Consider the following 15,252-nt stretch of genomic DNA (forward strand, 5'->3'; position numbering starts at 1 on the left):
TCAATTGGGAAATTGCTCTTATTTTTTACAAATTTCACTCACTTCCCTAAATGTTTGAGGAATGAAGCCTTCATCAGAGAAATTAGCTTCATTTTTTTCATAGTCATTATTGCTAATTGTATTTCCCTGCATCCTATTCACCAAACCTGTTTATTCTCTCACTCATTTCACCTTGTTTTGCTTCTGACCACTCCTCCCCCAATCTGCCCTCCCTTCTATCACACATACCCACACACACACACACACACACACACCCCACACACACCTTCTCTTTTGCCCTTCCCCTCTTATTTTCCTGTAGCGTAAGATATATTTCCATACCCAATTGAGTGTGTATATTATTCATTCCTTGAGCCAATTCTGATGACAGTAAGTTTCACTCACTCTACCCTCACCTCCCCTCTTTCCCTCCACTGTAAAAGTTTTTTCTTGCCTCTTTTATGTGAAATAAGTTACCACATTCTAGCTCTCTCTCTTTTCCCCAATACATTCCCCTCACTCTTTAATTTTATTTTTTTATATATTATCCCTTCCTATTCAACTCATACCTGTGTCTGTCTATATATATACACTTTCTAACTGTCCTAACAATGAGAAAGGTCTTCTGAGTTACAATATCATCTTTCCATGTAGGAATGTAAACAGTTTAATCTTATTAAGTCCCTTATGATTTCCCTTTGCTGTTTACCTTTTTATGCTTCTCTTCAGTCTTGTATTTGAAAGTCAAATTTTCTATTCAGCTCTGGTCTTTTCATCAAGAATGCTTGAAAGTCCTCTATTTCACTGAATATCCATTTTCCCCTTGAAGGGTTATACTCAGTTTTGCTGGGTAGGTGATTCTTGGTTGTAATCCTAGCTCCTTTGACCTCCATAATATCATATGCCATGCCCTATGACCCTTTATGTAGAAGCTGTTAAATCTTATGTTATCCTGACTGTGGCTCCACAATATCTTAATTGTTTCTTTCTGGCTGTTTTCTCTCCTTCACCTGAGAACTCTGGCATTTGACTATAATATTCCTGTGAGTTTTCATTTTGGGTTCTCTTTCAGGAGGTAGTCAGTGGATTATTTCCATTTTTATTTTGCTCTCTGATTCTAGAATACCACGGCTGTTTTCCTTGATAATTTATTGAAAGATGATGTCTAGGCTCCTTTTTTGATCATGGATTTCAGGAAGTCCAATAATTTTAAAATTAATTCTCCTGGATCTATTCTCCAAGTCAGTTGTTTTTCGTTTTTTGGTTTTTGGTTTTTTTTTTTTTTTTTGGTTAGGCAATGGGGTTAAGTGACTTGCCCAGGGTCACACAGCTAGTAAGTGTTATGTGTCTGAGGCCGGATTTGAACTCAGGTCCTCCTGAATCCAGGGCCAGTGCTCTATCCACTGTGCCACCTAGCTGCCCCTCAGTTGTTTTTCCAAAGCTATATTTCACATTTTCTTCTATTTTTTTCATTCTTTTGGTTTTGTTTCATTGTTTCTTGATTTCTCATAAAGTCATTAGCTCCCATTTGCTCCATTCCAATTTTTAAGGAATTATTTTTTTCACTGAGCTTTTGTACCTCTTTTTCCATTTTGTCAAGTCTGCTTTTTAAGGCCTTCTTCTCCTTATTGCCTTTTACGTGTTATTTTCTTCAGTATTTTTTGTGTCTTCTTATGAATCTGTTGACTCATTTTTCATGATTTTCTTGATTCACTCTCATTTCTCTTCCCAGTTTTTCCTCCACCTTTCTTACTTGATTTTTAAAGTCCTTTTTGAGCTCTTCCATGGCCTGAGACCAAATTATATTTTTCTTGGAGGCTTTGGATGTAGGAGTTTTGACTTTGTTGTTTTCTTCTGAGTTTGTGTTTTGATCCTCCTTTTCACCATAGTAATTTTCAATAGCCAGAATTTTTTCCCATTGTTTTCTCATTTCCCCAGGCTATTACTTAACTCTTAGTTAATGTAGGGTTCTGCTTCCAGGATACAAGGTGTACTATCCCAAGATTCAGGGGTTTTATGCAGCTGTTTTCAGAGATACCTCTAGGAATCTGTAAGTTTTCAGTTTTTCCAAAGAGGTATTATCTAAGGAGAGGTGTTTACTATTCTCCTGGCCCGTGTTCTGGTCTATGTATGACCCCAAGCACTCTTTTGTGCCCTGGACCTGTGAGGAGTGACCCCCCTCCCACTGTGGCTGTAAGCTTTGCTATTCTAGTGCTCTTCCTTGCCCTAAGACTGCCACCAGGACTGTGACCTGCATTCAAGTATAGACAATGCAACAGTCCTGCCTCAGCGCTAGCAAAAAGACCTCTCTAATCTACTTTGGACCAGTTGTCAAATCCCCTTACCGTGGGCTGAGAGATCCAGAAGCAGCTGTTGCCACTGCTGCTACCACTACTGATGCCACTGCCACTGCCACCGCTGATTCAGTTACTTTCAGGGTCTGCTCCTGGTTTGTTGTGGCTGGAGTTGGGCTGGTTCGGCTTGTGTTGGACTGCACTCCACTCTCAACCAGGTATGACAGACCCTTCCTACCAACCTTCCAAGGTGTCTTGGGCTGGAAATGTGTCTCCCCCCCCCTCCATTTTTTGTGAGTTCTGCTGCTCTAGAATTTGTTTAGAACTATCTTCAAAAGAACTTGGAGGAGTTTAGAGGACAGCTCAGGAGAGTCCCTTGCCTTTACTATGCCATCCTGGCTCTGCCTCTGTGGGTGAGTTCTTGCACCAATCACAAAAATGGTATGGAGGCAATTTTTCTTTAGATAAAGGGAAGGATGAGGGCTCTAACATAAAATGTTATGTTCATTGAAAAAATGTTAATAAATATGAGACATAAGAACAAGCATTCCAACTGAATAGTAATTCTCAAATATAAATAGTTATATCTGTGTATATAAATACATGTATACATGTAACTGTATGCACGTGTATATAGATGCATGTATCTATATACATATGTCTATATATATCAATCTATCTATATATTTATATTCATATAGATCTATATGTCTACAAATAGAAATATAAAAATATGCAGATTTAGAGATAGATATAATTATAGGGATATAGATAGAAATAGATATAGCTATAGACATACTTGGTTTCGCTAGATAATCAGGAAGAAAGCTCAGGAGAAGAGAAGGGACATATTTAAGTTTGTTGTTGAAGTAGACCAGGAAAAAGGATTCTATATGTTTTATTTTTTTTTAATTTTTTGTTTTCTTGACTACTTGACTACTCACCTCAGCTTTTAAAGTCAAGATTCAGAGTAGGGAAGAAAACCTTTACAAGAGTAATATTGCTTTTACAAAAAAAAAAATAATGATGGGCACAAAGTCCATTATATGATATAGCACTTCAGTCAAGAAATGTTAGGCAGAACCGTGAAGCACAGGAGAAAGTGTTCTGTTCAAATGCTGAAAAATAATTGATACAAATGGAATATACATGCACATATACATCTAACCTCTATCATAGAAAATATAATATCAAGGCTCTGGGCATTGATAGTCATTAAAGATTAAATTTCCTTTTTTTGTTTTATTTTGTTTATAATTACAAAAACCTTGACCTTGGTCCTCTGGCTGACTACAACTTGGCTTATTACAATTTGCTTTCTCAGTCACTTACACTTGTAATTCAGCTTTTTACTAATTTCCTGCCCTGTGTGTGCATCATGCCATTGCTCACTTGGAAATGATTATTACATTTTATTCTAACAGTTCATTCTGTGCACAGCAAATGTATAATACTGCATTAATTTGACCAGTCGAGATTCCTGTTTGCTTTGCAGTGCTCAAGACTGCTCCCTCAGAGCACAAACACCACATGACAACGTTGAAATTTGGCTTTTCAGTTCAATTCAATAATATTTATTTAATATTTACTTCCTTTCCATCAAGAAAGGGATACAAAGATAAAATGAAAGGCCAGCCCTCAAAGAGCTTACAGCCTCTTGGGGGGGTGGAGGAGAAACAGCTTATATACAGGAAGGTAATTTATATTGATGGGTATACACTACAAATGTGTGCATATATGTATATGTATCTATAAACATGTATGCCCACATGTATAGATATACAAAATACACTTACATAAAATAGATATAAACTAATTTATTGAGAGAAGGGAGTCAGAATGTGTCTTATGTAGATATTGGCACTTGAGCTAAATCTTTAAGGAAGCTCAAGATTCCATTAGACAGAATTAGGAGGCACTGCATTGCAGATAGAGAAGGCAGACTGTGTGAAGGCATGGATATGTGGGATATAATGAAGTGCTCAGGGAATAGCAAGCAGGCCATTTTGGATGGAACCCAGAGTGTGTGAAAGAAAATGATGAAGATATAACCTACAACCACATTGAGAAAAGCCTTAAAATGAGGCATCCAGGTTGAGTATTAGATTTGAAGTCAAGAAGATCCAAGTTCAAATCCAGCCACAGAAAATTACTAGCTATGTGAACACTGAGAAAGTCATTTAACCTGTTTGCCTCAGTTTCCTCAACCATAAAATTGTAACTCCCCTAAAGCCTCTCCCCCATCTCTTGTTATTGTTTAATCCTCTTTGGTCATGTCCAACTCTTCATGACCCCTTTTTGGAGTTTTCTTAGCAGAGATACTAGAATGGTTTGCCATTTTTTTCTCCAGTTCATTTTACAGATGAGGAACTGAGGCAGAGTTAAGCGACTTGCCCAAGGTCACACAACTAGTAAATACCTGAGGTTAGATTTGAACTCTTGAAAATAAGTCTTCCTGATTCCAGGGCCAGTGCTCTAACCACTGCACCACATGAGGATCCAAGGAGTGCTAGATACATAGTAGATGCAATATAAGTGTTTATTTGCTCCTCCTCCTCCCAACAAGATATTGTGTTTAATCCTGAAAACAAGAGGGTGTCACCAGAGCTTCTTAAGCAGGGAAGCAAAATGCTGCTTTAGGAATAACACTATGGCACTTTTGTTTAGACACCATTGTATTGTGCACAGTGCATAGGACTTGGAATAAAGAAGACTGTGGTAGTTTAGACAGGCCACTTCATTTCACTAAGCCACAATTACTCAATCTGTAAAATGGGAACAATAATGGTGTCAACTTCATGAAGTTGTAAGGATTAAATGAAATAATATATGAAAAGGAATTTACAAATTATAAGTGTGAACTATTATATTTAGTATTTAAGACATGATCTGTGTAGCAGTAGAGTTTAAAGACTAGCAGTATAAGTATATATGAATATATGCATATATGATTATATACACATATGTGACAATATGCAAGTGTGTGTGTGTGTGTGTGTGTGTATGTGTGTGTGTAAACACACAGAGGAGTTGCAATTTATATTAGTGGAGTCAGTTCCCTACACTGGTAACGTCACAAGTCCTTAACATGTTGACATATATAATGTCTATATTCTTTTAGAATCTTTTTAAAACAATAATTTAAATTACCACATAAAATGTTCAGTATAATGACCCTTTGTTTTGTGCCTAAATGAAAAATGGAGATATTGATGAATACACTAACTATATAATTTTAAAGTTAGCCAGTAATAATATGAACAATCCCCCCCCATCCCTACCACTATCAATGAACGACTTTATGTGTGTTGTTTGTAAAATTCAATACTGCGATAAATGCCCCTAGGGAACTCTGTGACACTATTATTGAGTAGCAAATCTCTAGGTTTATTACCTATGACAATCAAGCTTGTGAGATCCCAGTGTTAATCCTCAGGGAATATTTTATGTTTTACACTGTTTCTTAATTTGATCATTCATAACCTGTACACATGAGGTACAGTTATAACAAAGCTCATAGCTGCATCAAATTAGTTGCAAGATTATTTTCTCAAAGACAATGCTTTCTTTTATACATTCAACACAATGACACTAATTACTTACCAAATGAAAATAGCTTTTGTATAACAGATTAAAAACATTTCATCAGTGAAATGCTGTGAAAACATAATATACAAATATATGCACATATGCATAAACATATGTGCATACCTGAATATATATGTATCTCTATATGTCAACATATATCCATCTGTATCTAATTGTATCTATCTCTACATCTACAGGTATAGAGACAACTATGCATGAGAGAGTTAAGTGAAATTTTATTTGTTCACTAGAATAGTATTATTGTCTTTTTTGCTTCAGTCACTTTGAATCACAAATAGTGCTTGCCACCAGTCACCCTTCTTCAAGGAACTTTAAAGGGTTAAATATTAGAGCTTTTCAGAATAAATGTACAGTTATCTATCTATCTATCTTTCTTTTTATCCATCCCTTAGCTATATTTATATCTATTGGTTTAGTTATATCTAGAGATAAAGAGATATATGATTAATAGATAGATAGATAGATATTCAATAGATGATTGATAGATGATAAATAGGTGATAGATAGATTGTTAGATAGACAATAGAAGATGGATGATAGATAAATAAGTAGTTGATTGATAAATGCTTGACAGATGATAGAGATAGAGATATTATACCTTTATTTTAAACAGCCCCAATATTTAGCCCTTTATAGTTCTTTTGAAGAAGCAATATAAATGTAAACACATAAAGTGATCCAATTTGGCTGAAACAAGAAAAAATAGTATTATAACCATCACTTACCTACAAGTAGTGACTCTAAATACCTGAAAACACAGTAAAGATAATACTTCTGAGTAGCTAAATTACTCTCCAATTTTAATTTAAACACCTACTGAAATTGAAATAGCATGGATTAGCAATGACATGAAAGAGTTAATGCTGTTTGGACTGAATCCTGAACTTACATTGTGGAGGTCCAAGTTTACATCTGAGCTGTAGGATACACTGCCTATATGGTCATATTCAAGCAGAAAAGAGTTTCATTATATTATATCCTGGTTAGACCACATCAGAAGTATTGTGTCCAGTTTGGTACATTTTAGGGAATACATTGAAAAGCTAAAGAACATCCTGAAGAAAATAACAAAGATGGTGACAGACCTGAAGTTCATGTCATATGAGGATCAGTTGAAGAATCTAGGAATGTTTAGCCTAGAGAAGAGAAGGATCAAGTTGGGCCATGTTGGTTGGCTTCAAGTATTTAAAGGCCTGTCATGTGGAAGAAATAATTAGGCATCCTCTGTTTGTCTTCAAAGGGAAGAACTAAGTGCAATAGGAAAGTTTCAGTAGAGTTGCAAAGATTTAGGTTTGATGTCACACAAAACATTCAAAAAATTATAGTTGTCAAGTAGTGGTGCATTCTCTCTCATTTTAGGTCTTCAAATAGTGCCTGGATTACCACTTGTTAAATATTACAATGGACATTTTTTTTTAGGTAGGGATCATAAGATCATTGACATAGATTTCAAATGGACCTTAGGGACCATTTAGTTCAACTTTTTACATATGAGGAATTATACTTATGAGGAAACAAATACCTAGAGAGATTAAGTAATTTGTCCAAAGTCACACAGATGGTGAGACAGTTGGATATGTCCCTTGTCTCTCCCCCTTTTACTTTCTGTGATTCTCTGATCCTTGATGTTCCTATATATTGATGGTATCCCCATCATTCCAGTCACCAAGGCTCTGAGGTACAGTCAACTAAGTCATGAAAAATATGTTTCTTCAACCTCTAAAATGATTACTGTAATAAAACACTCAATTTTGGCTTCACACAACATAAAATACAATGAAGAAAAAACAAAGGAGACCTTGATTCCTATTTTGACTGTATTACAAACTAAGTGACTGGCATTCACCTCTCCAAAACAATTTCCACTCCTGGAGGAAAAAAAAGAGTTTAGATTGAATGACTTCAAGGCCCCTTCCAGATATTTTATGGGTTCTATTTTTAGATTCTTTCCCCTCTCTAACTTCCTAATCCAATCACTTAACAAATCCTATTGATTCTGAAAACTATGGATTCTGAATACTCCAAAATATATATCTAATCAATTCCTTCTTAACTATTCTCACTATCACTATTAAAATAGATTAACTTGAATTGAATTGAAAAATACTTCCAGGGGGATGGAGCCAAGATGGTGGAGTAAAAGCAGTGACTTGCTTGAGCTTTTCCCAAACCCATCCAAATACCTGTAAAAAATGGCTCTAAACAAATTCTAGTGCAGCAGAAACCACAAAAAAGACAGGCTGAAAGAAATTTCCATCCCAAGACAACCTGGATGGTTGATTGGAAAGGTCTATTGCTCCATGCTGGGAGAGAAACTCAGTTCAGCATTGGCGTGAAGGTAAAGACCAGGCCTCAGTGAACCTGGAGCAGCCCTCAGGGGGCTAAATCAAGGGGAACTGTGGTGGTGTCCAGACTTCTCAACCCACAAATGCCAAAGACAACTTAGAAGATCAGTAGGAAAAGTCAGTGACCACAGTGAGAGAAAATCTTAGTCCCAGCCCCAGTCCTGGTGCTGCCCCAGGGTGGTGGCTGCTTCCTGAGCTCTATCCACAGACTAAGGGGGAATTGAGTGGCTGATTAGAGGGGAATTGCAGGGATCTCTTTACTGGTGCTGAGGCAGGATTCTCTTGCTTTGCCTATGCTTGGATCTGGGTCACAGCTCTGGGTGGCAGTCCTGGGGCAAGAAGGAGCACTGGCATGGTGGAGCTTGTGGTGGTGGTAAGGAGGGAATCTCCTCCTCACAGTTTCAAGGCAGAAAAGAGTGCTTGTGGTCACTCATACACTGGAACACAAGCCAGGAAAGAAGTAAACACCTCACGCTTGACCATAGAAACTTGGAAGAACTGAAAATTTATAGGTCCCTAGAAGTATCTCTGAAAACAACTGCACAAAACCCCTGAAGCTTGGAATAGTACATTCTCTGCACTGCAAGCAGACCCCTACCTTAACAAGGAGTTTATAACTCAAATAATTGGCTGGGATCATGAGCAAACTGCACAAAAAAAAAGTCAGACCATAGAATCTTTCTTTGGTGACAAAGAAGATCAAAACATACAACCAGAAGAAGACAATAAAGTCAAAGATCCTACATCCAGCCTGCAAGAAAAATATGAATTGGTCTTAGACAATGGAAGAGCTCAAAAACGATTTTGAGAAGCAAGTAAGAGAAGTAGAGGAAAAACTGGAAAGAGAAATGAGAGTGATGGAAGAAAATCATGAAAAACAAGTAAATAGTTGATAAAGGAGACCCAAAAAATACTGAAGAAAATAACACCTTAAAAATAGCCTAGCCCAAATGGCAAAAGAGGTCCAAAAAGCCAATGAGGAGAAGAATGACTTAAAAAACAAAACTGGCCAAATGGAAAAGGCAGTCAAAAACTCACAGAAGAAAATACTTCCTTAAAAATTAGAATGCAGCAAATGGAAGCTACTGACTTTATGAGAAATCAAGACAGTGTAAAACAAAACCAAAAGAATGAAAAAATGGAAGACAATGTGAAATATCTCATTAGAAAAACTACTGACCTGGAAAATAGATCCAGGAGAGGTGATTTAAAGATGATTAGACTATCTGAAAGCCATGATCAAAAAAAAAATGCCTAGGCATCATCTTTCAAGAAATTATCAAGGAAAACTGACCTGATATTATAGAGCCAGAGGGTAAAATAGAAATGGAAAGAATCCCCTGATCACCTCCTGAAAGAGATCCCCAAAGGAAAACTCCTAGGAATGTTGTAGCCAAATTCCAGAGTTCCCAGGTCAAGGAGAAAATATGGGAAGCAGCCAGAAAGAAACAATTCAAGTATGGTGGAAACACTATAAGGATAAGACATGATTTAGAAGCTTCTACATTAACAGACCAGATGGCTTGAAATGTAAAATTCTGGAGGTCAAAGGAGATAGGATTACAACCAAGAATCACCTACCCAGCAAAACTGAGTATAGTCCTTTGGGTGGAAATGGATATTCATTGAAATAGAGGACTTTCAATCATTCTTGATGAAAAGACCAGAGCTGAACAGAAAATTCGACTTTCAAATACAATACTCAAGAGAAGCATGAAGAGGTAAACAGGAAAGAGAAATCATAAAGGACTTATTAAGTTTGAACTGTTTACATTTCTGCATGGAAAGATGATATTTGTAACTCATGAGACCTTTGTCAGTATTAGGGTAGTTGGAGGGAAAAATTTATATGTAGATATGTATGTATAGATAGATAGATAGAGAGAGAGAGAGAGAGAGAGAGAGAGAGAGAGAGAGAGAGAGAGAGAGAGAGAGAGAGGACACAGGGTAAGTTGAAGATGAAGGGTGATACCTGGAGCATAAAATTAAGAGGTGAGAGAGGATTTTTACACTGGGAAAAGAAGAAAGGGAGAGGTAGAATGGGGTAATTATCTCACATAAAACAGACAAAAAAACTTTTATAGTCAATGGGAATTAGGGGAAGATGAGAGGGAATGAGTGAATCTTGTTCTCATCGGATTTGGCTTAAGGAGGGAATAACATACACACTCAGTTGGGTATGGAAATCTATCTTATCCTACAGCAAAATAGGGAGGAAGAGGATAAGACAGCAGGCGGATGATAGAGGGGAGGGCAGATAGCAGGAGGGGGTAATCAGAAACAGCACTTCTAAGGAGGGACAGGGTCAAAAGAGAGAATAGAATAAATGGGGGGGGGACAAGATAAAATGAAGGGAAATATAGTTAGTTTTTCACAACATGACTACTATGGAAGTGTTTTACATGATTACACACGTATAATCTGTATGGAGTTGCTTGCCTTCTCAATGAGGATGGATGGGGAGGGAGGAAAGGAGAAAATATGGAACCCAAAGTTTTAAAAACAAATGTTAAAAATTCCACATGCAACTGGGAAATAAAATATACAGGCAATGGGGTATAGAAATCTATCCTGCCCTACAGGAAAATAGAAGGGGAAGGGGATAAGAGAAGGGGGTGAAATAGAAGGGAAGGCAGATTAGGGGAAGGGGTATTCAGAATGCACCCCATCTTGGGGTTGGGGGGAACAATAAGATGGGAGAAAATTAGGAACTCAAAATCTTGTGGAAGTGAATGTTGAAATCTAAAAATAAATAAATTGGCAAATAGAAAAATACTTCCATAATAAATTGACAAAGAATCTGTATTTATTAGGAAGCATTGGGCAGGAGACCATGTGTCTTTTAGAAGTCCACATGTCATTTTGATCACAGTTGCCAAGAGAAGGGGAAGGCTTCAAAAAGAAAATCTGAATTGGGAAGTCAAAAATTGATGATAAAGTTATCTGAGAACAAATTTGGATTTCTGAATTATTATTACTAAAATTTAGGAGTGATAAGCTCTTGGTTAGAGATGAGAAAAAGTAAATATGATTTCTAGTAAGGAAGTGAAACTACAGGCAAAGAGAACTGTTAGAAGGCTATATTACAATAATTGAGCAGTAATATGAGTCTGGTGAGCAGTAATGTGTGCATGAAATAGAGTGGGAGCAATGAGAATGGAAAGAAGTGATAAATGTTAGAGATGTTGTGGAGATAGAATCAACAGAATTTGGTAAATAAACATGAGATAGAAGCAGATAAATCAATGTTTTTTGGAGCAAAGGTGGCATAGAGGTTATTGATTCTTTCAAAAGAAATAGGTAAATTTGGAAAAGGTAGATTTAGTGCAGAATGAGTTCAGTTCTGGCCATGTCAAGTTTGAAGGGCTTACAGAACATCCAGAGAGAGGTGTTCATAATGTAGTTGACAATATAGAGTGATAAATCTTGCAGGAGAGTAATATTAGATATATAGAGATGAGAATCAACTGTGTAGAGATTATTGAACCAGTGGAACTGAATGAGATCACCCAAGGAGAGAATGTAGGACAGAAGATAAAAGGACCAAAGGAACCTTGGTGGGAGACAGATGATGAACCAGCAAAGAAGGCTAAGAATAAGCAATCAAATGGTGAGGGGGAAAAGTGTCATATAAACCCAAGGAAGAGAGAGTAGCTAAGAAAGAGATATGTTTAACAATGTCAAAAGTTCTAGAAAGTTCAAGTGAATAATTGAGAAAAGAGCAATTAGATTTAGACATTAGAAAATTGTTGACAACTTTAAAAACAAAATTTTCAATAGTTTGTTTGTTCCATAAAGAAGATTGTATGGGCTTGAGGAATCAGTGGATAGTAAAGAAAAGAAGGCAACAAATGTAAATTACTCTTTCTTTAAGTTTAGTAAGGAAAGGGAGAAAGGATGTAGAATTATCCCTTGAGTCAATGGCAAAGTCAAGGTAATGTGGGGGCAAAAAATTTTTGAAGGGTAAGGAAAATATGAGCACAAGTATAGATAGTGGGTGAGTCTACAGTAAATAGGTATTGAAGATGGGATCAGGTGATATATTCAGAGGAAAGTTCCTGGGGAAAAGAGAGGTTAGCATTGAAAAAAGAAGGGTAATTTCATCTTCTGACACTGGAATATAAGTAGATATATGAGTGAAGATGTTGAGAAGGTATGATGCTTGGTGTAAGGGAAGTGAATAGTCTCTTGCCCAGTGGTCTTGCATTTCTCAGTAAAATAGGAGACAATTTTATTTACTGAAAGAAAGAGGATTTGCTATTGGGAGGCTTGAATAAGAGAAGATTTGGGATAGCCACTGTGAGTATATGCAGGAGAGTTTACTGTAGGTGAATATAAAAATTAATAGGAAACAATGAGTACTCAGATGAGGACAGGAAAAATGAATGCATAGTGCATCATCACAATTTCCTAATTTCTTCCAAAACTATTCAGTAGCACAGGAATAGTAAACTCATGGCAGGTAGTGAGTGTGACCCTGAGTTTAGAATTGGCAAGGCATGAATGATGGAAGGATAATGGGGAAAGTGATTTAAGGGCAGAGAAGAATGCATTATTTAACTAGTTAACTATAGGGTTAAGTCATCAGACATCAGAAAGTCAAAAAGTTACACCCAACATGAGAATTATAGAATGAGACAACAGTGAGTATGAAGAAAATTGGAAGTTAAGAGAAATAAGGCAATGAAAAAAAAATAGGAAAGTTGATTGTGATCAGAGAATAGAATTGTGTGGTTCAAAATCATGAACCAGAAACAATTTGCAATGATGGTGAAGTCCAAAATTTAATACTGTTGTCATTGACTAAAGTAGAATAGAGATGGAGGTAATCAGAGTTAAGAGGGCTAAAGAATGAGGAATTCAAGATTTTCAAAGGGACATCAATATGAATGAATATTGAAGCAACATGGTGACATAGGATGTGGTGGAGAATATAACTGTCAGCTAGTTACTGAAATTCTGAGAAAAGAGAGTTAATAGTAGGTCAGTATATGAGAGCAACTAGGATATGAATAGACTGTTATAGATAGATCATATGAGATTCAAAAGAAAGTTTCCAGAATTATGGTCAAAGGGAAAGAATCTATAAGTAGATGTTGAGAGGAAGAAGTATGCTGACTTTTCTTCCAGACTGTCAGAAAACATGAAATAATGAGCCACCAGACCTGAATAAGGTGGTAATGAATAAAATGTATTTAAGGGAAAGCCAGGCTTCTACCAGAACCAGAAAAAAATGTAATGATGAGAGGATAAGATCTAAGATGAAGAATTTTACCAAGGAAATAGAGATTCCATAAGACATAATGGAAGGAATCATGACAGCCTGGCTCTTGAGATGTAAGTGGCCTTAGATATCAATCTCTTCATTTTTACAAACAGGGAAACAAAGATGAATAGAGGCTTAGCAATTTACCCAAGGTCACTTAGGTAGTAAATAGCAGATAAAGGATTCAATTCAGGTTTTTGGAATTCAAATTGAGAACTTTGAAAAGGAAAGGAAAAGAGGAAGTTGAAAGGAATAGGACTGAGGTGGATTGAAAAGAGTGTAATGTTGAAGGTATTGTATGCTTAGAAGGAAAAACAAGTTGGATTTAAGATAGATCTATGATTTTGTGTACAATCATTCCTTTGTTCTATTTTGCATGTTATATAGAACTGTTTATTTTATTCAGTGTTTGATAAGAGCAGATTTTTTTTAAAAACTTTAAAAATAAAACTATATGAAGAGGTAGCAAGAGGAAAGAATTTTCACATTAGCAGACAGTAAACTACATCTGGGACCAGGGGATCAAGAAGTAGGAATTAACTAGACCCAGACAAAGAAAATATCAAGTATGGGGAAGTTTATAAACTAAATCAACCCCAGAGTTCTAATTCGAAGTCTCTTGTGACCTGTGTTTAAAACAGCTTGTGTACCTTCTGCTATTTATTTCTGGACATTTAAGGTGAAAGGCAAGAACTGGAAATGCTAGGAGAGGGGAATGTTTTGCCAGAACTATTGGGGAGTTGCTCTGAGCTGAGGAAATTAAAGCCAAGAGTAGATGGCTTTAGGACAAACAAATCAGGCAAAACAATCCAGAAAGATATTGTGGAAATGGCACAATATTAGCAGCTTGCAGCATGGAAAGTGGGTTAGTCCCACCCTACTCATTGGGCAGAAGAACGCCACCTTCTCCCATGGGCATTTGAGCCCCAGAGGTGATGGGCACCCAATCAGAGTAGAAGGCAAATATAACTTAGTAGGTGGATGAATAGAGATTTCAAGAATAGTGACTGTTCTTCCCTGAAAGAAAACCAAGATGGCTTCTGACTTTGAATCCTCTGATGGCTTATTTATTGAAACACCAGGAGGTAGATTGTATATTGGTGAGAAAATTCCTTTCTTTACATCCATTTACTTTTAAAATGGAATGAAGGATTAGATTCTCTTAAAAAGTCACATTGTTGCCCTGGAAATGCCTAACTGAAGGGGAAAAGGAGGGCAAAAAAGAAGTTCTTCCAATCTTTCCTGGAACAAGGGAGCAATTGGGAGTTTTTCCACTATATCTTCTCAAATTTTAACTTCATTCAGTGAAGGTACTCCAATATATAATATGCAAATATTTTCATTCAGTTCATATAAAATTGAGTAACAGGTAAGAATATTTCTGCTTACTAGGATCATGAACCAATTTCAATGAAGTTATGATACTACTACTATATGTTGTACCCTAGTGATAATTAGACTTTAAAGTCTAGATGATTGAAGAGGAGCACAGACAGGCATGGGAAGGTTGGTAGTATTTCTCTGAACATGTGCAGAAATCCAGGCACACAACCTATGCTTATGTATGCATGAAATAGCTCTGAATACCATCTGATGGGTTATGGTGATGTCATACTATGAGTTTCTATTGCAGACCATGTTTCTGGAAGGCACACGGAAACTGATACTCATCCACCTCTTCTTTCTCTCTTTTCTCTACTGTTTGGGTAAGACAGATATACATTGGCACATAGGAAAATTATATACATTAGCAAAATGT

The 15,252-nt window shown here is 36.5% G+C and overlaps 1 pseudogene; it reads left to right on the forward strand.

Moving 5' to 3' along the window:
• The first annotated feature begins 2,249 nt into the window (after nt 1-2,249).
• The window catches only part of LOC114033898, a 49,216-nt pseudogene continuing 36,213 nt past the window's right edge, over nt 2,250-15,252 (forward strand).

Source organism: Vombatus ursinus, unplaced genomic scaffold (assembly GCF_900497805.2).
Source record: "Vombatus ursinus unplaced genomic scaffold, bare-nosed wombat genome assembly UNPS02007612.1, whole genome shotgun sequence".
In the NCBI taxonomy this organism is placed as follows: Eukaryota; Metazoa; Chordata; class Mammalia; order Diprotodontia; family Vombatidae; genus Vombatus; species Vombatus ursinus.